We start from the raw sequence: 27,999 nt of genomic DNA, 5'->3' as shown, positions 1-27,999 counted from the left end.
ACCTTTTTCCTAAATGCATCTGTGCCTCGGAATAGATGAGGCATAACAAGTTCAGGTAAGGCTGTACAGACACACTCAATTTAGTTTTCTAATATTAAATTGAGAGGCCAAAGTCTCCATTCCCTCCATTCCCTTTCCCTTCCAAGGCATCCATACGGGTTCACATGGATTATGAGTTGATAATAATAATTAGATGATAATCTTATGCTAATTCTTCAGCAAAAGCAGAATTCCATACATCTCCCAAAGCAGCTGTCTATACTACATTATAAACCTCTTACTCTGTTTAGCTCCGTGTCTATATTATTGTTGAAAATCTTATGGAAAAACTGTCCCCATGGACAATTTTGTCATGATTAAGCAATATTCAAAGAAAATAAAATAATCAGAAGACCTGTAACTATAATTTTCTTTGTGTAGTTCATATTGATAACTCATTAGGAGAAGAAAAAAAATGTCAGAGAAATTGTAAGGTGCCTTCTGTTGGGTGAAAGACATTGTTCTTCTTAACTCAATAACTTAATCTCTTGACAATATACAGGATCAGTCTAAGCACCTTAGATGTAATAACATTCATTCTCAGGAATTAGAAGAAAAGACACAAAAAAGGGATATGTGGTTTGTGTTTCAGTTTACTAATTTTGGTGGAAACTAACAGGCCTGGGTTTGGCACAAGAATCCCAAATTCCTGGACAAGTCTCAATTTAAGCATCTCTAAAATAGGTTTATTATCCGTTTACACCCTCTGGCCATTGGAGAAGGGGCTAGACCATGCACATGACATGTGCTGAAATAATTTGTTTAGAAAAGCTCTGTTTATTTGTGGGTCAAAGGTGCTGCCACTAGTCTATTATATTAACTATTATTTCCAAGCTCTCCTTCAATCCAGCTGTGAGGTAGGATCTCAGGGACAAGGCAAGGTTTCTTTGAAACTCAAATTCCATCCTACAGTCTGGAATTACTTTGTCAATATGATTATTCATAATAATCTATAGCTTACTTTATGTCAAGTATTATTTTCTGAGCATTTTATAAATATTAGACTATTCCCTCCCCATAACAACTATAAAAATATTGCTTTTATTATATATTTTTTAAATGAAAAACAAACAAACAACAAAAAACTTGAGGCAATAAAGTGCCTCATTACCAAAATCACAAAGTTAGCAAATGCCCTGCCTAGGATTTGAAAGCAGGCTGATTTTGCTCTTTATCACACGACATTACTCCTTTAACTAGAAAACCGCTATGGGTAAAATTTTAAAATTACTACTTTTCTCTCCCATCCACTTTAACTTACTTTTCTATAACTATTTTTTACTATATAATAACACTAGTTTAGCTATCTACCACATCCTCATAGTCAACTATTTTTTTTTACCTAGTTACCTATAGAAATCATTTCTATTTTCATTTTAAAAAATCTATTTCTATTTTTATAACAATTACTAATAACTGTATGGTAAAGAGGGTAGGGATTAGGCCCACAGGCTCTGGCCCCGAGTGCAGTGACTTGCAAGCAGGCACGCCACCTTCAAGCTGTGGCCTTTAGCGAGTTGCATCAACTTGGTGTCCTTCAGTTTCCTCATATTGAATGAAGGTAGCACTTCTACCACTAATCTCCACTGGAGACTTCATATATTGTGAGTTAATTCATTCTGAATCGTACCAGGTGTACAATTGCTCTCTGCAAGAAAGAATTCTTATGATTATGTGTTTGTGTGTGTGTGTGTGTGTGTGTGTGTGTATGTATTTAGATCCCACCACTTCTACTATTTTATTTTTGTGTGGAATATGCCGTTTACTAAGTGTTTTTATATACGTTGACTGATTTTCATTTTTATGTAACCCTGTGAGATGAATGAACTTGTTTTAATATATGGAAACCTAGACTTGATTGTCTTGGGCTGAATTATGTCCCCTGAAATGGACATGTTGGAGTCCTAATCCCTACTTTCTCAGAATGTGAACTCAGTAGATACAGTCTTTGCAGAAGTAATCAAGGTAAAATGAGGTTATTAAAGTGAATTCTATTGCAATATGACTGATATCTTTATCATAATGGGAAATTTGGACACAGACATGCATAGACAAAGCCCAAGAGAAAGGCCTGGAACAGAACCTTCACAGCCTTCAGCAAGAATAAACCCTGCCAACATCAAGACTTCTGGCCTCCAGACCCTCATGAGACTAAACTTGTTATGCTCTCCAGAATGTTCCTATCTGTATCAAGGATTGTTTGAGTATATTCTGAAGTGACTTGTGACACTATCATGTACCATTGACAAGGACCAAAATCACAGGACCAGAGAACTTGGATATCCACAAAAGCCTTATCCTCAAAGCAAGCCTCTCCATTTTCTGCATTCCTCTGAAGTCCAGGTATCATTTGAGCTGGATTTCTTGGTATCTCATACTTCACTGTGGCTTCAGCTCACCCAAAAGTCTGGGTAAGGTATGGAGCACCTACCACCTCTCACTTTCCCCTGATTGTCTCATGCTTCAGGGCCCCAATACTTTGTAAACCAATATCAAATATAAATTTAAGGTTTATTTTCATGTATGCAAATCCAAGACTTGAAAATTACAGACTGTAGTAGACCTAGAAATGATAAAAGACAGACTAATGAGATTGTATGACTATGTGATCCATGAATAGAATCTTATAATGAATGAACTGTTAGTCAGAAGATGCTGAGTTTTGCCAAAATACCATTCCTGTAAGGGCATTGCCTCCCCTTATCAGTTCAGTGGCATCAATCATGTGGACACCATTGTCAAAAGTGTCTTAGAGTGACTTTAATTCTGATAAGTGAACCTAGTCCCTTTACAGGGATTATTTTAAGAAGTCTTGGTTCTTTGCCTCATTCTGGATCCTGAGAGCTTTTCTTAGAACAGAAGTTTTTTTTTTTTCAAGTGATTCAGGATCTAAAATTATTCTTTTGTCCTGAAAAATGTGCCAAACACAGGCCCTTTTGCTCTAGAAGGACATTCACATTGCCCAGGAAGGGCATGACTTTGAGTTCTAGGCATGATTAACCATTTCTCCAAAGGGCAGAGGATTTGTACAGGTACCAGAGTCAGGGCACTTGGTGAGGGCAAAAGAAGCAGGATGGTATAGTAATTTTAGGCCCACGATCTATGTCAGGGCAATAGCATTTGACCTGACATTAGAAAACTTGGCTCCCCATTCCCGCACTGTTGTATCTGGACCCTACTGCGGCAGTCCGGCTGCAGCAAAATAACCGGGGGATGACAAACAATTTGTGTACATTGATACAGCAGGAGTGGGAGCCGTTTATTGTAGGACAGGAGGGGTATATATACATCACACACAGCTTATCTTAATTAACATAAACTAGATAGAGCCGTCAACCAATAAGGAATCTCCACACTTAATGGCTCGCTGGCGTTACTTCACAAACCACTCCCTCTGGCAAAATGCCAGGAGCCATCTTGACTTGTTTACAGACCCTAACACCCTACATATTTAGGAGATCTTCTGAGTTTTCTGAGATTTTTTTTCCCCTGAGAATTCAATTCAATGGACTTTGGAAAATCTGTATGCTAATGTAACCCATGTGTGGATTAAGGTATGGGGTGTTTCCATCACCCCAGAAGGTTTCCTCAGGGTCCTTTGCAGTCACCACTCCCACCATGTTTTCATAGAGAGATTATTACTTTTCAAAAATATTCACGTCTGTTGCCATGGATCATAGATTCATTTTTCCTGTTGTAGGACTTCGTATAACAGGCACTCCATTATGGCTTCTTTCATTCAATATAACGTTTGTGGAATTATTTTATGTTGTCACATGCTCAGTCATCTTCTCCTTTTTGTTGCTGAGTGAAAATCCTTTATATAAATGTATACACCTGAACTTTTCAAATTAATAAAATAAGTGGGAAAACCTAGATTTAAAACCCAAACCCACTGGGATTTTGGAAAAGGTGTTTGGTTCTTCCTGTTTTTTTTTTTTTTTTAATCTAACATAGAGCATAATCTCACCCCTCCCTCCATGTCAACATACAAGGTTTTAAGCATGTATGTTTTTGTGTCTGGCGTTTTTTGTTTAACGTATTGTCCATGAAATTAATCTGAAAACTGATGTCCTAGCTTCTGTCATTCTCTATTCAGCAGCTAGGATGAATCTTTTGAATGTGAATCAGACCATGTGACTTTTTTGATCTGACCTACCTTCACCACCAGCCCAGCCTCCCTCCTCATCTCTGGCCATTCTCCTTCAATTCCCTGCACCTTTATGACCACATCTCTAACAAGCCCCATCTTCTTACTGGGGAGCCTGAAGAAAGTTGTCCCTCTCTATTGCAGGTCTGCTTGTTTCTCACCTTTATTTCTCTGCCTAAATACACCTTCTGACCTCTGAAACTAGAGAGAGACTCTAGTTGGGCATTACTGATCAATAATTATTTGTTGGATTAACAAACAAGGGCAATGAGCACTATAGACACAATAAAGTGTAAAAATTTATGTAGTCATGTTAGTATTTTATAATAAAAATGCATCATAAAATATATGCTCATAAATTAGACTATGTAGTTGTGGTCACTATGAAAAAAAAACAGAACTGTACTTTGCATTCCATAAACTTATCCTTAAAATGTCAAATAAGAGAGAGGAAACTGAAAATTATCTAATGACTCAGAAATGAAAATTAAGAAGCACATTAGCCAATTATACTGTGGGTGGATGATGAGCAGATAGAAAGCTTCCTACGTCTGGGAGGTGGTGGGACATCTTGGGGTCTGCAAGAAGGTTAAATTTAGGTTTCCTGAGATAATGGGAGCACAGTGACAATACCATTAATATTGTGGATTTCTTTTTTTTATATTTTATAAATAAGTATGCTGGTGTACAAATTATAAGTGAATAAAATTTAGTTAGTTATCTCTTAAATTGACTCCGTTTACATTAATAATGTTCTACTCTTCTACTGTGAAACCTGCTGTCTGACATCCATGGCATGCGTGATACTCCAGGCCAGCTAAACAGCTCATCATTGATCCTTCTTTTCCCTCCACTTTTCCCACCAAGAGATAACCATGTTCCAAATCTATATATTTCTATAATAGCTATTGGTTTACAAATTGCCAAAATTTGAGTAGGAAAATAAATGGTCTCTATGAATAATTAGCTGAGCAATTTAGAAAGACTTGATAAGGGTGAACAACTTTATTTTTATGATGAAATAGATGTGGGCAATAAAACTTTATAAGATTTGGATAAAATTATAAAAATATGGATATATTCTGAATTAAATAGATTTAGGTGCTTTTAAGTTCTATAATCTAAAGAAACTGAAATTCAAGTGTTTTCTTTTAGTCAAGTTATTTTTATGCAAAGAAAACCCCCAGAGTTACATCAAAAGATTAGCAAAGAAGAACTCTTCTGATTATTGAGTCAACTAAATGCTCTGATTCTTATGAGACAAAAAAAAAAAAAAGCTTGCAGTGAGCTGAATGTAATCACTCTCTTCTATTTTACTAGTAGCAGAAATGTAGAAATCATCAGAATGCAGAAATTGATGCTCCCTAATTCAATGTAACTACTGGAGAATCGCATAAATCCTCAACCTCACAGTCCAATTCTGGCCTTCCTTTAACCAGCTTATTTCAGTACAAATATACCTCGTCTTACATTCTTCCATTATCTGATTTCCCCCTCATCCCTTGGGTGAGCTCTCTTTCACTAAGACACGATAATGTTATAATAGGCAATTCCATTCAATGTTCTCTGCTTTTGAAAGTATATACTGTACTTTTTAAATGAAGTCTCCTCCATTTATTTCCCTCATATTATTTCCTCCTGGTTTCTCTTATACTCTCAGAAAACTCCTTTAATGCACACACCTTCATACTTTGTTAGTGTTTGCAAAGATTTTGTCCCTAAATTTCCTGTCTTCTATATACTTTGGTTGAGTCGGCTCAATCAAGACAGCAGCCTTTAAGTATCACCTATTTCTCCGAGACTCCCAGGTTCCAGTATTCAGCTTGGATGTTTATCATGAGCTTTAGAACACCTGGATGTGTTCCTCATAGTCAAAATGATCAAAATGGAGAGACATGTGCAAGAATGCTCATAGCAGATGCATTCTTGCAATAATAAAAAATAGCAATAATCCAAGAGCATCCACAGGAGTGGGATAAATTGTCATAGTCAGTTTCCTGTTTTGTGTACATCAGGGAAAAATGAATAAGGTGCAGCTACACAAATCAACTTTAATGAATCTAAAATAACAACATTCATAATAATAATAAAACCTGAAAGATTCAACTTATAGAATGCTATATATTGTAGCAAAATTTAAAAATATATAAGAATATATTCATAAATGGTAAAACTATGAAAACAAAATAACAGTTCTGGTTGGGGGAGTGGTTTGGGAAGAAACACAGAGTCAGCTTTTATGTTACTAGTACCACAGTATTTTTAAATTTGTGTGGCAAGTTCACAAGTATTCACTTATGAATTGTGCTTTGCTCATATTGTTATGAATTTTCTTTATGTTTTACCTAATAATTATATTAAAGAGCCTAAAACTAAATGTATGTTATTCCCATCCCAATAATTTATTTATGCACTTATTTTTCTTCTGTTCCCTTTTTGGTCAAAGTCAATATCATCCATTTATTTGCTATAGTCAGAAAATTTAACCACATTTATTTTACTTTGCTTTGTCTCCCACATCCATTGGATTCTACCTAGGCTGAGCTCTTGAACCTAAATCATTATCTTCATCCCCAATAACTTCACACTTGAAGCCTCAGCATTTCTCAACAATGGAAACTTTGAAACCATTCTGCATATGCTCCCTGTATTCAATAAGTCTCATTCCCAACACACACTTGAAAATGTCCTCTTCCTATTCTGATGCTTAGCAGATCCCTACTAAGCACTTACCAAAGGTGACTAACTTACCTTCAGGTCCCAAATTTGATTCCTTGATACCTATTTCTTTTCATCTCCAAACCCCTTTGTCCACAATGTTTTAAACAAGGCATGGATTTTCAGGCCTTTATTTGTGTTCTGCATGTCCCTAATGCTGACTTGTCGCTTTTAGGCTCACATTAAACAAAATCTCTATCACATCCTCGCCAGCTAGGCACGCACAATCCATCATTCACTCTCCCATTTTCCCAAGGCACTCTGCCTATCTGTGTTGCAGCACTTGTCTCATTGTATAAGTTCACTCTGTCTCCTTAAATGCACTATTAACTTCTTGAAGACGGAAATGATGGTCTTATCTGTTGTATTCATCTTCATATATGCTAATCTCTGTGTGGGGCATGGTTATCCTCTATGTTCAATTTCAAGGTTCTGATATCGAGATACCCTAACTGACTGATCCGCTAAGCTATTTGAGGTCACAGAATGACTGTCTGCTTCTCTTTAAGTGTTCTTTCACAAATCTCAACTTACTTATTTGTAGGAAGCTGGTATTCTACATAGGATATTATTAGGAACACGTTCATAAACATTATGCAGCCTCGTTCACTGAAAGAAAGACAAAAGCTAATCAATATCCAGTGATTATTATTTGTTAGGAATGAAGTTAGATCCTCTTATGCAATTAATTTTTCTTAGTTTTCCCAGAAACCCCTTAGTTGTAGACACTGCATTTACCCCTCCCTGGTGGTGGGAGAGAAATGTAGAGGGCTGCTAATACTTACGGAGTTTATTTCTTTGTGATAAAAATGTTCTAAAGCCAACTGAGGTGATGGTTGCACAACTCTGTGCACAAAAAAAAAAAAAAAAGCTGGGTGATATACTTTAAATGGATGAAATGCATGGTATGTGAATATTATCCCAATAAAGCTATCAAGAAGAAAAGCTAAAGACACATCTGCCAAACTTCAAAGTTCTATCACACCATTCATGTAAATATCTTATTTATTTATAATTTTTAAATGACATTTTGTAAAGAAACTTAACATATGGTCCTTGAAGAAGGTGTTCAGAATACGCAGAGATTCTCAAGTGTCAGTGTTCATTAGAGTAACCTGCAAACTCTAGAACTCCAAGTACTAAAGTTAGAATCTTATAGGAGAAGCAGAGAGATCCTGCATTCAGGACCAGCTCCCTAGGTGTCTGGTAGGGGCCCATGTGTTGAAAGAACAGGACTTGAGCTAAGATTTCAAACTGCTGCCACTTCATCTGCTGCCTTGCTGCTTGTGACACGTTTCCTACCCGAGGACTCAACAGTGCACAGTGCCACAAACACTTCTGGTGAATACCTGATCTGCTCACATTCTCTCCTAAAGCAGAGACACTGTATCTCCCCAAATTTCTTTGGGTGCTGGAGAATACAGAACTCATTGAATAATGCATTTCATCCCCAGGCTACTTAAAAGAGGCTCTGCTTAATGCAGTAGAAATTTTCAGATGATTTATTCTGGAGCCACTGATCAAAAGTACAGCTAATGGGAACAGGTGAGCTCAGGTGATTGATATCTTTCAAGGGACAGTGAACAAAATCCCTATCACTAGGAAAGAGACACAGCAATGAAACCAAATGTCAGAGAAGCAGAGAAACCTTTCCTTCTGTTTAGGCTTTAACATAAATTTCGTCAGAGTCCCCCGCAAGCCTCAGACTAGACGTTAGCATGTCTAAATGGATTCTACAATGTTGGCATCATGTTTCTGGGTCTGAGCTGATAGTGCCTTGTGGTGTTGGTGAATGAGGCAGGCAAGGAATGAAACTGACAGGGCCAGGAAAACATCAAACATCTCTCAGAAATACAGTGATGGGGAAGAAAGTCAGCCCTCATCAGACAAAAAGAAGGTGATTCTCACAGAGCTCCTGCTCGTATGTCCCTCGGAGGGAGTGCTTCGTTTCACTTGGCTCCGGTGCCAATCAAAATGCCCCCTTGGCAGTGGATAAAATAAAATAAAGAAGGCAGAAATAAATGCCAAAACAAATTCATGCACAGAATGACCTTCCAAATGCTTCAAGGCCCAGCTAAGCTGTCCTCTACCAAATGAACTGAAAGGGCAAAGGGAAAAAATCTATAATTTAACTCTTACTAGAAAGATCTTTAAAATTAGCTGAGGTTCTAAAATATTTGCTAATCTCTTCTTTCTGATGGTGACCTGACATTCAATGAATATCTCCTACTCTACCAGATATTTTATGTGGATTTTACGGTATCATTTCACAATACTATTGTGAAATGGATGTCATTGTCCCCAGTTCACATTTGAAGAAATAAGTCAAGGTCAAGTCAGTTGCCCAAGGTCACATTGGAAAGAAGTGAATCTGAGATGTGTACTTTGTTTTACTCTAAAGTTCATTCCACATTTTATTCCCCCCCACCAGACAACCCCTCAAGTTTATATTAGAATAAGAAAACCCAATTAGATTATTCTGAAATGTCAATGTCTTTTTTTCTTTTATTAAAAAAGATGTCAGGAAATATGCCTCATTCAGAAAGCTTGCCTGGGTGACAAATTGTTGAAATCAATTGTTTTTAAACCATGCAATCGAATTTTTTACACTTTTAGTTTAATTGAGGTGTACGAAGCTTAGTTCACCAGACCAGATTCCAAGTAGATTGACCTGAACTCTTTAGAAATTATTTAGGTCCTCCTTTCACTCTGTTTAGTTCTTAACACAAGGATAATGCAGTCAAGTTCCCAGGGCCACCTGCCAAGGAATACAAGGAGTTTTACATAACCCTAGTAGACATAGCCATGAAGTGTCCAAGGACAACTAGACAAAGGAAAACCTCCTGTCACCAGACTTATTGCATCATGTCAGCCTTAAAAAAAGAACCAAAGAGCTCTGTCATCATTCCAGCAGGAGACCTTGGCAGAGTCTTCCCTGAGAGGAAGATTGTCCACGGAGGCTCCCTTGGCTCCCGATGGGACTAAGCACCATGGCATGGGCCGTGGGGATATTGGAACAGACACATGCAACACTTCTCTCCACAGGATTTCTTGTCTCCACATTTTGCCTGTTGTTAAGGAAAAGTGCCCTCTTCTCCCCACCTGGCTACTAAACAAAAAGAGACCACAGAGAAAGGAGTTTGAAGGGGTCTAACTCAGATGACTCTAGTGGTGAGAGGTTGCAGGGGTCAGGGAAACCTGGGATGTCACCCAAGCTCTGCCATTAACTAGCTGCATCAGTTGCATAAGTTACTTAACCTCTCTGTACTTCAGATGGTTGTGGTAACTAAACTACACAGCTTTTTGAAAGGAAAGCAATACAGTAGAATAGTTAGAGCACCATCTTTGGAGTAAATTGACCTGGAGACCAGCTCAATAACTTAACCTCCCTGCAATGCTGTGCTGGACAATTTGCCTTCTGAGGCAGTTCTCTCATCTGTAAAGCTGGGCTCACAGACACACATCATGTTAGAGATACACAGAGCTACACCAGTGGATCTTTAAATCTTAATGAAAAAGTAAGAAATAGCTAAAACACATTGCCACATATTCATACTGAGGAATATGATTAACTCAACTCTCTGAAGCAGAAGTCTTAAAAACCCAACAACAGAACAGGCAATGAGTGAGTGTACTTCCTAAGGCTGGTGGGGTTAAGTGTGTTAAAAACTGGGGAGGGCTTAGCAGAGCACCTGCTGTATACCCCATGATGGTCACAGCTTTATAAGATTTTTGGATCTGAAGCCTGAATGGTTTTTTGAGGTGCATTTCTAGAGTTTCTGGGAGAACAAGTTATGCCAAAACTGTCCCCCAAATCTAATTTTCAATCTTTTCCATGGGTCAGTTTTCCAAAAATGGGAGCGAGTGCCTCTGAAAATTCACTGTCCTTTTTATACAGAACATGAATAACTCTCTGGTATAACAGAAGACTAGAGTTTGGTCTGTAACATTATGAATATAATGTCAGCTAAAAGTGAATTATGTTAAGTTGGTCATTTCTCATTTTTGATATTCAAAATGATTTAGCCAGGTTACATTTCTTTATGCATTAGACCATTAAGGGGGCACAGTGGTCTTGTCCCATCTAATCCTTTATTAAACCAAATTAAAAATAATTTCTCAATTCCGTTATTAATATCCTCCCTCTGTGAAAAGTGTCTCCCTCAGCAGACCCTATTGACATTCAGTCTAGACGCGGCTGGAGGAACTCGCTTCATGAATATCAATAAATGTGTTGCATAGAGATGGGAGGATATTAAATTATTTCCAAGCAGTTGACAGTTGACAAAATGTTAGTACAATAATTAACAGAGCAGACTGTTTAAATGCTAGGTAGGGGTTCCTCTGTGCATTGGTCATAAGGGAAACACATCTTTGTTAGAGGATAGCTTCAGAAAAAAACTTAACCTTACCTTCAGTCCATTCTGGCTTTACACCTCAAGTGAATCCTATGTGAAAAGAGAGAAAAGGTCTTCTTTTTAAAATGCCATAGACACCTCATTGATGTTCTTGGTTTAGAAAAAAAAATTAATTTATTTATCTACAGGATTTCTCACTTTGATTTTCTTTCTCCTCTGACAGCAGACAAATTCAAATTCTAGTGGATATATTAGAGGTCAAAAGAGGCTTTGTTGGCCCACAGTGTCCTCATTTCCATCCATCTTAGCCCTCATTCAATTCCCAACCACTTTGGATATTCTTATTTCTTTTTTTCTGGAGATGAATTTGAACTTCTATAATTTTAAAACGTTTATCAGCTCTTTTTCAAGTTTGATTGACTGACAGCTAATAAACTAAAGCAATCTTTTATTTGTGTGTGTGTTGGGGGGGGGGGAGTACAAGGGATGAACTCAGGGAACTCGACCACTGAGCCAGCCCTCTTTTGTATTTTATTTAGAGAGAGGATCTCACTGAGTTGCTTAGCACCTTGCTGTTGCTGAGGCTGGCTTTGAACTCACAATACTACTGCCTCAGCCTCCTGAGATGCTGGAATTATAGGTGTGTGCCTGAAACAATCATTCCTAACATGAAGGTTGGCCTGTGATGCTTACTCAAAATATAGATTTCAATACCTGAATGAATCTCTCCATCATGTGCCCCGACAAGAATGGAGTCCTAATTAGAATAAGACATACTCTATGCTTGTATAATTTTATAAATGGATTCTACTGTTAAGTATAACTAAGAAGAACACATTTGGAAGATTTATTCCCTGGGAATATGAGTAATTTGGGTGGAGCCCAGGAATCTGTATTCTTAACCAACACCCAGACATTCTGATTCAGGTAGTCCAAGGAGCACATCTTGAGAAAACCAGATGAGCACATTTCTCATTTTCAGTTTAAACAAGTTATTTGCCCTAGATGTTGACAGAAAGCTGATCAAAGGCCAGGACTGTACTCAGTTGCCCTCCATTGAATACATCTGCTGGGGAGAACCAAATACACCATGCTGATAATGCTCGCAGAAGCTAGCCCAAAAGAACATGGAGAAAGCACTTACTGTGCTCCAGGCATTTTACAAACCCACTCTAATTTAAGTCAAAGTGTACAGAGGTAGAGCTCAGTTACACACCCATGCCTCGACCAACTGCTGGGGTGAGGGGAGCAAGAGCTGATAGTTTTCTCTCTCAATCCAAAACCCCCAGGAATGAAGGGCATCAGGTCAGAGATTGAGACATCTAAATACCAGTCTGCAAGTATGACCCTTCCTCCTTCCTGCAGGCTACCAATGCAAGTATCAAACATCTCCCACTTCTATTTCAGGATCTTTCAGGTTTTGGGGGTTCAGATTGGAAGTAGGTTTCCTCCCTTTTCCTGCTTCAGAAACTGAAGATGCATGAGTTGGCACATGTGGAAACACTTGATATTGACTGGAGAATAAAATTATGCATAGATGGAATATGATTTAGTCCATAAAAAGAAAAAAATCTGACATAGTTAAGTACACTCTGTGTATTCTTTGGTAGATTCATTCATTCATCAAACATTATTTGTACCTGTTGTTTATGAGAACACTGAAGACTGCTAAGGGTATAGGCTGCCACAGACTAAATATTTTCAGTTTGGTGGGGATAGGAGGAGGCCAAATAGGAGACACCCGGGGTAGAGGAGGTAGAATGAAGATAGGGAACAAAAAGAAGGATGAGGGGCTAGAATGAGGGTTGGAAGAGTAGTAGGAAAGTATAACACATTTTAAGTTTGTATACATTTTTGAAATTAACAAAATTATCTTTTATTTATTGCATGATTTATTCATTGCATGGTCTCCAGAAGAATCATCTAAAAAACATGCTGTTAAAATGGGTTCCTGATCCCACTTCCAGGAATTCTGACTCATTGAGTCTGGGTTGGGTCTGGTGGGTCGGGTGTTTGGTCATGGTCATGGATTGACCATGCCTGGGTTGGTACTGAATTAATCCTCAATAAAACACTATGGGACAGGTAAGGTCAGAATTATGATCCACACTTTTTACTGTCTTTTCCCCATAGTTTTATTGAAGTTTGTGGGCTAACAAAAATTGCATGTTTATGGTGTTCAACACAATGTTTGGTGATTTATGTTCACTGAAATATTCTTCTCAACAGCCAAGGTGTGGAATCAAACTACATGTCCATCATCAGGTGAATGGATAAGGAAAAGGTAAATGTGTACTATGGAATAGTTCCAGTGTCCAGCCCCTCTCCTCTCCTCTTCCTGCCCTCACTTTACCACATATTGTCTCCTACCACACTTTACCTCCTCCTCTTCCCACCAAAATGAATACTACCAAACTAACATACCCAGGTTGAACATAGAGACAAATGCTGCCAGGTATCACTTACATTTAAAATCCTAAAATGTCTACATCAGAGCAGCAGAGAGGAGAATGGCAGTTACCGGGGCTGGATGTGGGAGGCATACAGAGATGTTGGTTAAACATTCCCCATTTTTCATCCTTATTGCTAAAAGGAGGAAACTGAAATTCAGAGTAGTCAAGGACCTGATTTAAGATCCCAAAGCTACCAGGACCTTTGATGCCAAGCCTTGGGTTCTTTCTTCTCTATAAGAATGATTTAATGTCAATATACTTTGAGGTTGTACATGGAAAAATCAGAATGACTGCCATTGCCTTTCAAGTAGAAAGAGCTACTACCGTGGATACAAATGTTGTTTTAATGGACTGCAAGGAATTTCCTTTAACTGTAAGTTCTCTCATAACTAGTCTCGGCAAGATGTAATCTATTTCTTCCCCTTAAAGAACCAGGATTCTCAGAGTAGAAAAGCTGGATACCAGCAGTCATCTTTATGAAAATTGCCTAAGTCTTTGGTCACCTTGCAGCTGAGTTTTAATCAGCTCTTGGGATTTTTGTGAGGAATAAATGAGGATTAATCTTATTTGATTTGAAAGTTTGGGCATGTAGTAAATGTCCAATACATGCTATCTCCCCCACTCCCGTTAAGTAGCTAGTCTGTCATGCAAAAGTAGGTGATAGAAGGGCATGAAGGGTGGAAACTTATAGGGAAGACTTGGTCAGATCCATCAGAGTCACAGGTCACAGGACTTGGAATCACAGAGAACTTTATGCAAACAGACAAACATCTGGAAAGTGGGAATTGGTATGCCAAACTCCCCTGGTCAGAGTAATAATAACCCCTTCAGGGAACTACTGCTTCAAGACCAGGTCATACCCATCCTTTGTGACCAGGTCATCACAACCCTCCAAAGGAAATTTACTGAGGGCTATACAGATGGCAATGCACCACTTTAGGGGGGAATGGGAAACTAAGGCAAGAACAAAAGAACCCAAACTCTTAAAAACCCTGACTCTGTAAGAGCCACAGCATGCTCCTAGAGGTGGTCCTTGGTGTACCCATACTGTAGGTTGTCCTCATCTCTCACATTTCTAATAAACTCCTGTCTCTCCTGTCGCTACTTTGTGTGACTGTTTGCAGTTCTTCCTGCAGGATTGCAAGAGCAGGTGGCTATAGACCCCCATGGCTACTTTGACTCTGTGGGTAGTCTCCCCTGCAATAATTCTTCATCCACCTAGTAAGAATTAAGTATTAATAAAATAGTGAAAGCTTACCATATGCCAACCTATGAACTAAGAATTTAATTTACATTAGTTTACTTAAATCTCATCACCATCCCAAGGATTTGATTTTGCTACCATTCCCCGTTTCATCAATAAAAAACCCAAGGCGAAGAGAGATGAAGATCTTTTCCTGTTCTCACATTACTTGGAGGTAGAACTGGGAGTTCAATCCAGGTATTTTTGCCTCTGGAACTTGCACCTCTTAGCATGCCCTGCAGAACTACTTGTCCTGTTTGGTATCTTCAATTAGTTTGTTAAAAGGTGAAAGTGGACAGATGAGATGAGAACAGAAATTTCCCCTTGACTGCTAAAACCTGACCTGTCCACCACTACTCGTGCATGGTTCATAAATCAACCTAATAAGTGCTGTTTGGGCAACAGCAATGCCACCTTGTTTCATCTCTTCCCCTGGGACAGGGACCAAGAATATTGGCTTCCCCCTTACTCTAATTCCCAGCTCTTCTGGTTCCGAGTCTTTTGCAAGAACGTGCATTTGCTATTTAATCCTTTCAACTTGCTTGTTACTTTGCCTGTCAGCTCTTGCATTGATAGAAGGACCTCTCACTGCCTTTTACTCATTATCTAAATAGTTTGGATGCAAAGAGTTCTGGAGTGCTCCCTCAGGCAGTATGAACTTCTGGTGATGCACACACCCTTCCCGTGCCTGTCTACAGGTGATTGCTGTGTGGTAGGGGTGAAGAAGAAACAAATTAAACAAGGAATCACATCTCTGACTAAAGAATTTCAAACTTGAAAAAGGGGTCCTGAGAGAAAAAATCGTGATTGGTCACATCTCATTGAAAGTGTGAGAAAGAACACAGAGTGGAGTTGCCCCTGCAGGGAAAAGGCTGTCCTGCAGTATAAGGAAGGCATCCTCAGGGTAGTGGTCTCTCACTGAGATTTAAGGGTAAACAGAGGTCAACCATGAAGGGTGAGTGGAGGGATATCAGTCTAACATCCCTATTGTAGGAGAGAACATGGCAAGTTCTCACTGAAGCAAAGATATGACTCAGTACGAAAAAAAATACTGATGTTCCCTAAAGCTGATGTATGAGAAAAGAAAGTGGCATCAAAATAATGCCCCCCACACACACACACACACATGCTGTAGGAAGGATATAAAGTCACTCATTAATTTAACAGGTGTGTATGAAATTGCTACCATATGCCAATATCTGTGCCAGATGTATGTGATGCTACAAAAATGATAAGATATTTATTTGATTTTGGTCATTGATCAAATAAGCATCAAGCATCTATTAATCTGTATCAAATTTATATCTATGTATCTATCTATCTATCTGTTTATTTATCTATCAATCTATTTCAAAGGCTCGTGCCAAATCTAACAAAGTGTAATTCTCAGGTAAGGAACTTTGGCTCCAGAATTTTTTAAATACCAGAAATGATTCATATATACAGCAGTGGTTTAAAACCTGTTTTATACCAAGTTTAAATAACTAGATCAAGGTTCCAATTGTAAGAAGCAAAAATTTAAAAATGATCATGATTTGAGGTTAGTGGTTGGTCACATATTTTCTTCTCCCTAAAACCTGAGGAATGCTACTCAACTCCCCTCTACAATAGTGAGCTCTCTCCACCTTACAGCAAGCCTGGGGAACAAGTCTCCCTTAGGTTCCTGTGCCACTGACCCCATGAAACAAATGTGTTAAGGCCACTCAGAAGGGAATGTGCCCCAATGAGGTATTATTCCTATAGAGAAATTCATTTTGTTTCTCCTTTACTCCTGAGTGATTTTGAAAAAGGCACACTTTATGCAGACCCAGGAAAAAAAAAAAAAAGACAAGCTTTGACAATACATAGAAGGTGAATGTTACCAAATGTATCTGCTTCTCTGCTGATGACCTTAGTTTCCACTTGGTCTTTAGCCTTGGCTAGTAAATATTTGTGTGCAGTTAACATAGTTGTAATAGTTAAGTGCTTCAAGAGCTCATTAACTTGGCATTCAGGACAATCACCCATCACCTCTGGATTCCCAAGGCACTTGATACAGCTGGATCACATGCCTGTCCCTGAACTGGGGGAATTAGGTAAGGGCAGAGCATCCTACTAAATCCCTAAAGCACTTAAAAACACACAGCATGATCTGCCCACCTATGGAAACTGGCAAAGATAATGGCAAGGAATGCATCAGGGAAGGAAAGACTGAATTCAAAAAGCAGTAGAAACTCGTTTTTAGCTGGGCCGGGCCTAAGCCACGTGAGCACCTATAATAACCTGGACTGGGTCCATCTATGATGGTTCCATTTGTTTTACAGGAAACTCTTCCTTTTTGAAAGAGAAATGCTAAGCTTTTCAGTGCCTCCAGCAGAACATGCTAATGCCTTGATTCCAAGGGTGTGGATCACATAAATCTGAAGTATCTCTGGTTTCGGTGGGAATACTGAAACCTTTCTCTGCTGACGCATCTAGGAATTAAAGAAGCGTGACAGCTTTGAACTGTTGTCAAAAACTGCATGGAGTCTCATTTCTGGAAGGGATGTTTCATTTTCTGTGCTTTCAACTTGGAAGTAGATCCTTCTTAAACTCTCCTGCTCCCCCCACCAACCCCAACTTTATTCCACCCTTCTTTTGGCTCTACCAAGAAAAGTTAGAATACCAGGGGTATGAAGATTGAAAATAATTTAAGGATTGTAACGACCATTGCACTTTGTTGGCAAAACATAAAATTCCAATGTCAAGAGTTTGTTTTTGAAAAGATTTATATATTTATCCCATACATATACCTCACGTACAACCTCTGTTTTGTTTTGAGAACAGGAATTTGCAAGCTTGGGAAAGAAAGCTTGTCACTACAAGTGACTGGAGGTTCTTCTTTTAATTGGTATTCTGGGTCTCTTGTTGGAGAAAGGTATACTGTTGAAGGAAAATGTTGACTTTCATAAGCCTGGTAGTTTGAGTTTCCCAACTTGTCCTGGTGGTATCACTAAAGAACACTTTGTGGATTTGTAATCATTTATTTCTGGTTGCACTTGAGAAATATGCAGTTGGAGCCTGTTATGAAGCAACACAAATTACTAGAGAATAAAAAAGAGAAAGTAATTTAAAAAATTAAAATGTGCTTTTAAATGATTACAAACCTGTGAAAATAGGAACTTTGTACAATGCACTTCAAGGGAGAATATTTGTATACTCCAAAAAAAGCACAGTGACTCTTAGAATTGACAGCAGGAGGTGTTGGTTGTGTCTGGAGCTGGCGGTTTTAGGCATGGCTTTGTAAGGAGACAATCTGGCCCCTGAGGTATGCTAAAGGAATAAGAGCACTAAAATGTGAAGGGAAAGGTGCCAAGTGGAGAGCTATTGCCAAGTCAAGGAGTCAAGTTGGGGAATGAATTATGGTTGGTGATCTTGAGCTGGTAACATCACCTGTCTACACAGTTGTGAGAAAAAAATGGCACATTTATTGTGTCATTTATTCTCACAACTGTCTTTGTGGATGCACCCAGAGAGGCAGGGGAAATTCAACCATGGGTAGAGTGGTTGCCATTGAACATCAAAGAAAAGAACAAGCAAAACAGTGGTTGAAAAGGTAAAGGATGGAACGTGAGACATGATCTAGAAGAGGTGGGATGAAAGTCAACAAGGATCCTGCATCAGATGATTATAGTGAACAGGGTGTTGTAGGAAGCAACCAGTTCAGTGTAGGCAAAGAGACACAAAGGTTGAGGACGTGGATGGGCCTCATGGTCTAGAAAGATAAATACCACAAGATGGAGCATGAGAGAAGAGGAAACTCACAAAATTGTATGGAGGAAGGAAGTTTAATCTGAGGGACTGTCATAGTTGTTAAGTAAAGCTGTACTTTGGGGGCAGAGTGAGTTAGTGGGACCACATTATTGATAAGACTAATGAAAGTCATTTGTAGACGAATGACTTCTCTCTACTATTAAATTCCGTATTACTCTGGTAGAAGATCTGGAATTTTGGGTATGGACACTGGCTTCCTCTTCTCTGGTTCTTGAATGAAATGTGCTCGGTAACGGCAGAAAGGAGAACTTAGAGACAACAATGTTGCCCATCTCCCAGGAAACACTCGAGTAATATGCAGGTTCATGGCACCTCAAAGAGGCCTCCATCTTAATTCCCTCACATTTTTTTAAAAATTTTAAACACAGGACAAAAGTGACTTTGCCTATGTGAATAAATGAAGGATCATAAAATGGAGAGATTATCAATGGGGGCCCAGTGTAATCAAGAGAGTCCTTAAAAAAGGGAAACAGGATGTCCAAACAAAGAGAGAATATTATACTGCTGGCTTTGATGTTGTAAAAAAGGGGCTATGAGCCAAGGAAAGCAGATAACTTCTAGAAGCTGGAGGAGGCAAGGGATTAGCTTCTTCCTCGGGGCCTCAGAAAGGATGCAGCCCTATAGCCATTTCAACTTTGGCTCGTTATGACCCATTTTGGACATAAATTTGTGTTATTTTAAGCCACTAAGCTTATGGCGATTTTTTTTTTGTAGTAGCAAAAGGAAAATAACACTTTGAGTTTAAAAGTAACGTTGAAAAAAGTTTCCTCTAGCAGTGGGTGACTGGATTAGTTGGATCCAGGAGAGGTGCAGATGCATGTGCCCCCGGGGATACTGAGTAAGATAAATATACCAAGTAAGATAGGGGAAAGTGTAACAGGAACAGAGGAGATGGGTGGACAAGAGGGTACAATATTAGCAATTATCTTCAGGAGTTACTCTGAGCAAAGAATGGGGAAAAATTAGCACAGCAACCTAGACTATAATACATACTTAGTATGTGGTTGAAAAATCATTTGTCAGTGTTGACTTTGCTGTGGGTAAGGTGATCCTTTGGAAAGTAGAGACTTCAGAGAATATATTGTTAGCCCCTCCCTGAAGATGGTTTTGTGTGTGTAAAATTGGCTTATGATAAATACAAAGGAAAGCCTTGAAGTGGGGGAAGAGTTGATGCAGGAACAGGAACGGGTAGAAGGAAGGCAAGCAGATGACAGGCAGCCTTCTCAACCTGGTCCTACCTGTTTGCAGGGGTGACTGTGCTTATAAAAGCCTCAGAGATTTTTTAGCACCAGCTGAGCATGCTGCTTCATCTCACTTCCAGCGGCCTCCCTGAGTCATTGCCCACTCTTCTGCCCTGCAGCGACTGCCTGAGATCTCTTGGAGATAAATCCCAGTGCTTACTCATCTCCATGTTGCCGGTACCCAGTATAATAGCCAGCAAACACAAAGTGCCCAATAAATTGTCATTAAGTGAATGAACAAAAGGACAGGGTTCTACTCTTCAAAGTTTTAAGGATTCATTGCAATGAGAGTATTATGGGGCAATGAGCAATCCTTTGCTCAGATTTGTGATTCAGCTGAATTGTTTCTGAAAGCGGGTCCAAACCAACTCACCAACTGATGTCAAGCCAGTAAAGGTTCTTGGTGCCTACCATGATGGATCCTGATTCAGTAGATCTGGGAAAGGCCCTGGTAGGTGTCTCCTTTACAAGTTCCTCAAGATTCTTTTTTTCAGGCAGGTACATAAATGCATACATTCCTGGTTTGTTCTTTCCCCCAGATGTGCACTTTAATGGTCATGCACAGATGATAGATCCTTAAGGTGTTAGAAACTTATAAGTGTTTCATTCATATCTTCATAGACTAAAATTGAGGCCTCATCCAAAAGGATTCAGAGGAGCCAGGCTAGAATTTTTTTTTTAGTTATACATGACAGTAGAATGTATTTTGACAAATCATATATACTTCATACATGGAGTATAACTTCACGTTCTTGTTATTGTACAAGATATGGCATTCCAATGGTTATGTAGTCATATACAAACATAGGAAAGCTATGTCCAATTCTACTGTCTTTCCCATTACAGAGATATTGTGGTCTGAGATGATCAGAGAATGATTCATTGAGAAGTTGGAATCTAAATTAACCTTCGGGCATAGGCAAGATTGGATAAATGGAGGGAAGAAGAACAAGTACAACAAAAACACAGAGTTGGAGACCTTGTAAGAAGCAGTATTAGCATCATTTGGTTTTTCCACTCAAAATACCATTCATGATCTGTATCACTGATTTCTGCATCTCAAATTACTTAAGTGTGTTAAACAATCATCATCATCTATTATCTCCCAGTTTCTGAGGGTCAAGTATTTGGAAGCATTATGTCTGGACTTTCCAGACTTGGGATTTTTATGAGATAGTAGTCAGATGGTGACAGGTGCTATGGTCATGACCCAAGAATTTTGGTCAAGTGCTTAGACTGAGAACACTCAGAAAATGGGGGATGAAACATCTGGGACTCCCTGGACATCTTTCTCTGTCTCTGTGCTATCACTCCATATGGTCTCCATAGCATGGTGGATCCAGAGTCTTTGGGCTTTTACATGGCGGCTTATTCTCTAAAGACACATGCTCTGAAGCAGTGCACTGGTCAGAAGAGACAGGCGATAAAAGGAGAAGCTAAATTGTGGCACACAAGTAGACTCCAAAGGTGTTTAAATGGACGGATGAATAGATGGGCAAGGGAACAGTGATCTTTGGAAGTGTCTAATTTAACTTTAGCCATATACGAAGAGATTATTCAAGGTTATTTTATGGTAAAAGTTATGGATTTTTCCTACAGAAGGATCACCATAAAAGATATGTTTCAAAAGATATGAGTTAGCATGCTCTGTCAGAAGGAAATTAAAAAGTTCTTCAATTCTTTCCAGTTTTCAATTATCTCTGAAGGTCAGGGATCTGATAGATTGAAGAATTCATTTTGTAGAGTGAATACAGTTTTAGAATCCAAATCAAGATCCATGCTCACCACAACATGCTTGCCATGCAGGTCTTTAATACTTTTCCTGATCTAGCTTTTTAATTTCGCCAACTTCCTCTCTTATCTCTTCCTTGAGCTTCACAGTCCAACTTTCTGGATTGCTTGCTTTTCTCCAGAAGGCTGAAACTGTTCCATGACTCTTTGCCTCTGTTCCTGGTGATCCCTCTGCTCGAAGTGCTGCCCTGTCCTGCCTTGGCCTCAGCAGCTGCCCCTCCCTGCCTCTGGCTCTAGTACAGGTGCTGCTCCTTGGAATCCTTGGATGCCCGCTTCTGAGGAGCCCACATGCTGAGTTCCTGCATATCTCTCTGTCATTTCTCAGGTCTTACTATTTTCACTGCTAGACTAAGAGCTCCTTAAGAATAGGTCTAGGTCTTAATTATCTCTGCAATGTCCTCAACAAGTACAATTCCTGGCATATAACAATCTATCAGTCAATACTTACTGTGTGTAAGTGAATAAATGCACGTGCCAATGCAGGGAGAAATGTATTATTTCAAACTGTGAATTACCCATTTGTAAAACCCTTTAATTGAACAGTGATGCAGTGGGTTTCAGAAGCATTGGTCAGACTATCTTTTCATGATCAGTACAATGCCAAGATTGAAAAATAAATAGTAGGAAAAAAATTATAGTTTCTGGGCGATAGAAAAGGCTTTTGTCTTTTGAGTCTTTTTTCTCTTTCTTATTGAGAATCCTGTGGAAAAATGAAAGCAAGCTCAGGAAGATTGAATATTTTTCTTTCTATATCAAATACATAGCCCCTTCCAAGTTTTGGCTACTAGGATGCTGTCTATCTTTTTCTACTGCAGAAACACTTGCAGAAGTGGAATTCACTCTGGTGGGATGTGAATAATCTCATTTCACTTTACTTCCCCACTGGGATGGGGCCACACACTAATGTAGGCTATGATTCTTCCCTACAGCCAGGGAGGGGCGGAAATGGAACGTGAACCTCTGGGCCACACTCATCTCAGTCTCGTGCTGGTCACTGCCATTTGCTTGTGATTTTATTCCATTTTCCCAAGCCTCAGTTTCTTCTTCTCTGATTTGAGAATTACTGCCTCATCACACTCGGCTCAAGAAACGGAAACCACGCTAAAGGTAGAGATGACCTTAACACACACACAGCCTGAATTCTCACAGATGTCAAGCACTTCTTCCCTCCTCTCACATGACCATCCTCAGAAAAGACTGTTCTAGCCACCCATGACAAAGAGGTTGTTTCTGGTTGAACTTTTCTGCTTAGTAAGGATGGGGTAGGGCTCCAGGTATCTTGTGTATATCTTTCTGGCTGGCATGTCAGGCGCACCCATCCACAAGGCTTTGTTTCTTTAACCTCAAGTTATGTAATGTGTAGGTGTAGGGCCCTGGATTAATTTCCACCAGGACCTGTTTCAAAATCGCTGCCGGTTGCTCTAGGGCTCTGAGTGTATGTGTAAGACAGAGAGGCCCATACATGTTCCCCGCTTGAAGCACCAGACTTGAATTAGGTCATTCAACCATTGCATTTTTCAGCATTTCACAAGTCACTGCTATGGCAGCAGGTTAGGGCCACGGAGAATAAAGCAAGAGCAGGTAGTTGCTTAACCTTGCTTTTTCTGTTGGCATGAGAAACATGCTGGCAGGGAAGTGGTGACTCACTCCCTTTGCTGGAATACAACAGAGAGCTCCTAATGACTTTATTTCAAAGGCTACTTTCCCCCACCTTCAGATAATTCCTCTACAACTGAATTTAATCTCTGGAAGTTTAGAACATGTTAGGAAGGGTATAGACCTGTTCTGATCTCTAGGGTACCCTTGGGAAACACACAGGGAATACATAAGTGGTATCCAAGGAACCCTCCCAGAATCTGTGGGAAGTAAAAACAATACTTGATGATTCAAAGATTGGTGGTTGTGCCCAATGATAGTTATTACCTACTATGTGCCAGGCCCTTTATTGACATTTTCTCTAATCCTCATTCAACCAGCTTATATTGCAACTGATTCTCAGGAAGGTTCAATAATTTCTCCAAGGTATCAATGCTAATCAGCAGAGAGTTGAGATTCAAATCCAGAAACGTTCAGTGTCAAAGTCAGTTGCCTTCCACTATGTCAGGCTGCCTTCCCAGGGTGGAAATGGAATGTCTGACCTGCTATATCATGCATCTCCCTAGAACTGCCACTAGGTAAGGACTTACTGGGACTGTCAGTCATAGTGCCAACCCCTCCTCTCTCTACTACTAGTGGACTGTGTTCTAGCATTCTGGCTCCAGTAAAGTCACACTTGCACTGCAGGAAGCTGAAATAGCATCCGTTTAAAACAGTTTCTCTGAGATTCCTTTTCTTCAGTTATTCTTGCTGAGGTCTACTGGTTTCTGTCTTAATTACCCAGATGTAAACTTCAAATACATTATATCTTTCTCCTTTTCCTTTCTTTTTCTCATCATCTCCTCCTCCTCCTCCTCCTCCTCCTCCTCCTCCTCCTCCTCCTCCTTCTTTTTTTCTACTTAGGTCAGTTTGGGACAGTTCCTGGATAACGTATACACCATGTGGCACTCAAATAACATCTTGGTTGAATGAATGCAGCAGCTGTACATCCTCAGAATTTTTTTTTTTTGAACTAGGGATTGAACCCAGGGGTGCTTGACCACTGAGCCTCACCCCCAGGTCTTTTAATTTAATTGAATTTTTAAAATTTTGAGACAGGATTTCACTAAATTGCTGATAGCCTTGCTAAATTGCTAAGGCTGGCTTTGATTCCTGAGCCACTGAGATTGCAGGCATGAGCCACACCACCCAGCCTAGAAAGAGAAGTTTTTAAATATTAGCAAGCACCAGCATTGCCTAGAGGGTTTTAAGACACTAATAGCTGATCCCAATCCCTAGTTTCTGATTTGGTAGATCTGAAGGCATGTCTTATAATTTAAATTTCTAAAATGTTCCTGGATAATGCTAACACTGCTAGTCCAGGGTCACACCTTTGGGACACAAAACTAAATTCAAACAGGTCTTCTCTGAATGGAATAGTAAACTGAAGAAATTGTTAGGTGTGGTTACGCCTTCCATGACAGAAGTATGTGTATTCAGAGTTTAACGTCTAAAGTTATAATTGCTCTGCTCCTAAACTTACATATTGCTAGTAATTTGTATATTCTGTCTTTTTGTAGAGACATTTGCCTTTTGCAAAGAAGACACTTTTAGTTTTATAGAATTCCAGGCTATCAGTCATATGAAGGTCAGCTTATTAATTACTTCTCTCATGAATCATGCCACTATTGCATATAGAAAATTATTGCCCTAAGCAAGGTCATCTTGGTTTTTCCTGTGTTATCTTCTAGGATATTACAGTTTTGCTTTTTACACTTAGGTCTCTGATCTACTTTGAGTTAATTTATGTGAAGATTGTACAACTTATCTAGATTCTATTTTTTTTTTAATTGTTGTTGTTGTTTGTTTGTTTTAGAGGTGGAGGGATGTGGATGTCCAGTTGTTCCAGCACCATTTGTTTAAAAAAAAAAAAAATCTTTGCTTCATTGTATTGCTCCTTTGTCAAAGATCATTTGGATATGTTTATGTGGCTCTATTTGGGAGCTCTCTGCTCTGTTTTTTTCCTCCTATTTGACAAATTGCCATGATCACCTTGTCTTGATTACTGTGACTCTATAGCAGTCTGAACAGCATTAGTCTCCTGACTCTCCTCTTATTCAATGCTGAGTTGGCTATTTTAGACCTTTTGTATGTGTCTCCATTCAAGCTTTAGAATAAATTCATTCGTATTAACAAAACTAATTGCTGAAATTTTGATTGGAATAGCATTAACTCTTTAGATTTATCTAAAGGTCAAATTGGGAAGAAACAGCATCTTGATAATATGGAGTCTTCTTATCCATGAAGATGAAAAACCTCTCTATTTTTTCAGTTCTTTGATATCTTTTATCAGAGTTTTGTAGTGTTTCTCATGTAGATCTTATGCCTATTGGTTAAATTTATAGATACTTCATTTATCGTGTTGCCAATATAAATAAATAGCAATCTGCTTTTAACTTCAAATTATTCCATTCATTACTGGTGTATATAGCCTCCCTGGTGGTCTAGTGGTTAGGATTCGGCGCTCTCATTACTGGTGTATAGGAAAGCTAGTGCCCCTGGAATATTAACCTCCTATGCCATACCCTCACTGTCCTTGCTTGTCACTTCCAGAAGCTATTTTGCCAACTTTTTTGGATGTCACATGCATGATCATGGTACAGCTTTGAAAAAATGGAGCAAATTTTAATAAAATAGTCTTTAATACTAAAAGTAAAATCATGCATTATATTGCTATAGCAATATGAATGATAATAATGTGGATATTACCTGAAGTGGATTATAACTTGTGATATACTTTATGATTTCCACATAGAAACTAAAATAGATCTGTCAATAATAGATAATCTGAAAGTAGAAGAGGGGCTATTAGGGACTGAGAAAGGATTGGGGTGGGGGAAGGAGGATGAGCAAGATCAATGCACAATATATGCATGTGTGGAAATGTTATCCTGGAACACACAAATTTGTCCACGAAATACACTTTAATTAAAAAGAAAAGCATGTTTTTTAAAAAAATTCTATCCCATTCTCTATCTCTTAACTTTGTTTACCTCCAATTACACATACATTAGATCATTTCATAGGGATCCATAGCTTCCTGAGAATCTAACATTTTATTTTCAATCTTTTCAATTTGTTTTCTTTTCTTCAGATTTTATAAATTCTATTTATCTAGCTTTATCCTATTTTTCCCTGTCTTTTTTCTTCATTATGTGTATAAACTTATGCGGTAAAGTTATTTCAATACCTCTGTTCAGTTCTTTCCTCTTTGTACATGTTGCTTTGTGTCTGCCTCACACAAACATGGCATGGATATCACTAATATTTGGGGTTTTCTCTTTTTGGCTGGGTTATTTCCAAAAATTCTTTATGCAATCACTTTTCAATTGTTTTTTTTTTCCCTGAATTATGTCACCTTGTTATAAACACTGAATATTTTCTAATTAGAGTACTGGCTACCCTAAGTAGCATTGATTCAGTCTTCCATCAGACTAAAAGCTGAGAACAATGGCTAACTCATCCCATGACATTCTTTTGTCCAACTTTTATACTTCCTGTACAGAATATGCTTGTTTTTATTCATTTTACATTGATTTTAGGTCATTCTTACATTTCTATTCAGTGCATACTTGTATTCAGCAAGGATTGGGGTCCAGAAGGATTATACCAAAGGTATAAGTTTTTACTAGGCATTTTCTTTTATTTTTAACTTTGAAAAAATAAAGATTATTATCCCAAGTGTTACCAAACTCATTTGGAAATTATAGGCCATGAAATCCAAAGGACTGGATATAAACCACTCATAAAAGCCAACTTCTCATTCATTTGATAATTTTTTCTATAGTGCTCTCTTGCTAAGGTACATATAAGACACACACACATTCGCACAAACACACACACACACACACAAAAGAAATAAAGGTAAACTCTGCACTCTCAGAGAACATGCTGTGAATAAAAAGGACAAGGTAAATCAATAATAACTTAAGTAGGACAGGTCTTCCAAGACAAAGATATGAGGATGGATTATTTGAGAAATCTGTTGCTGTAACACTATAGAAGTTCTCTTTAATAATTAAAAATTTGTTGCTGAGATTTAAAAATCTATAGTAAACATATAAAAAAACAATTACTTCCATTTATTTCATTCTTCATTGTACTTCTCCACATAAGCCTCAATCTAGTATTTAAGTAACTAACTAATCACTCCTATTGCTTGATTTCACTAACCAAATTCAGAGATATCAAATAGTGGTAATTGATAAACATATTCAAAATTATGTGGTTTTGGACAATAAGCATGTCTCAAGACGCTTTTTTCAAGAGAGCTGAAAAAAATGTCTCTCCATCAACTTTAATTTGCATTCACAGTTGCCAAACATCCTATTTCCTAGAGCAAGGTTCACAACTATCTCTATTACTTGTCAGTGGCTTTCCATAGCATTCTTGATGCATGAGTTTCCCAATAGTAGATGCAAATGCACCGTGATTTTGAGAATGATCTGAATTCTGAAGGAACATCCCTGTCAACAACAATGACTAATCAAATCAACAAAAATAAATACCAACTACTCCAGACTGCATCTTAAAAAGTGAAGGTCATAAAAGCAGGATGCCTCTGGCAAAGGTAATGTTT

The 27,999-nt window shown here is 38.6% G+C and overlaps 1 long non-coding RNA gene across 2 annotated transcripts in view; it reads left to right on the top strand.

Annotated features, from left to right (window-relative positions):
• LOC124106794 (uncharacterized) overlaps window positions 1-27,999 on the top strand; it is a 105,507-nt gene that overhangs the window by 61,983 nt on the left and 15,525 nt on the right. For both annotated transcript variants that reach the window (XR_006856162.2, XR_009228687.1), the window contains exon 2: window positions 13,495-13,549. This is a non-coding gene — a long non-coding RNA (uncharacterized LOC124106794). The remainder of the gene's footprint in view (window positions 1-13,494; window positions 13,550-27,999) is intronic.

This window comes from Marmota monax, unplaced genomic scaffold (assembly GCF_021218885.2).
Source record: "Marmota monax isolate L192 unplaced genomic scaffold, Marmota_monax_Labrador192_F-V1.1 WCK01_AAM20220418_F8-fsc00003, whole genome shotgun sequence".
Lineage (NCBI taxonomy): Eukaryota > Metazoa > Chordata > Mammalia > Rodentia > Sciuridae > Marmota > Marmota monax.
The sequence above is the reverse complement of the archived record's forward strand: the minus strand, read 5'-3'. Positions and strand labels throughout refer to the sequence as shown.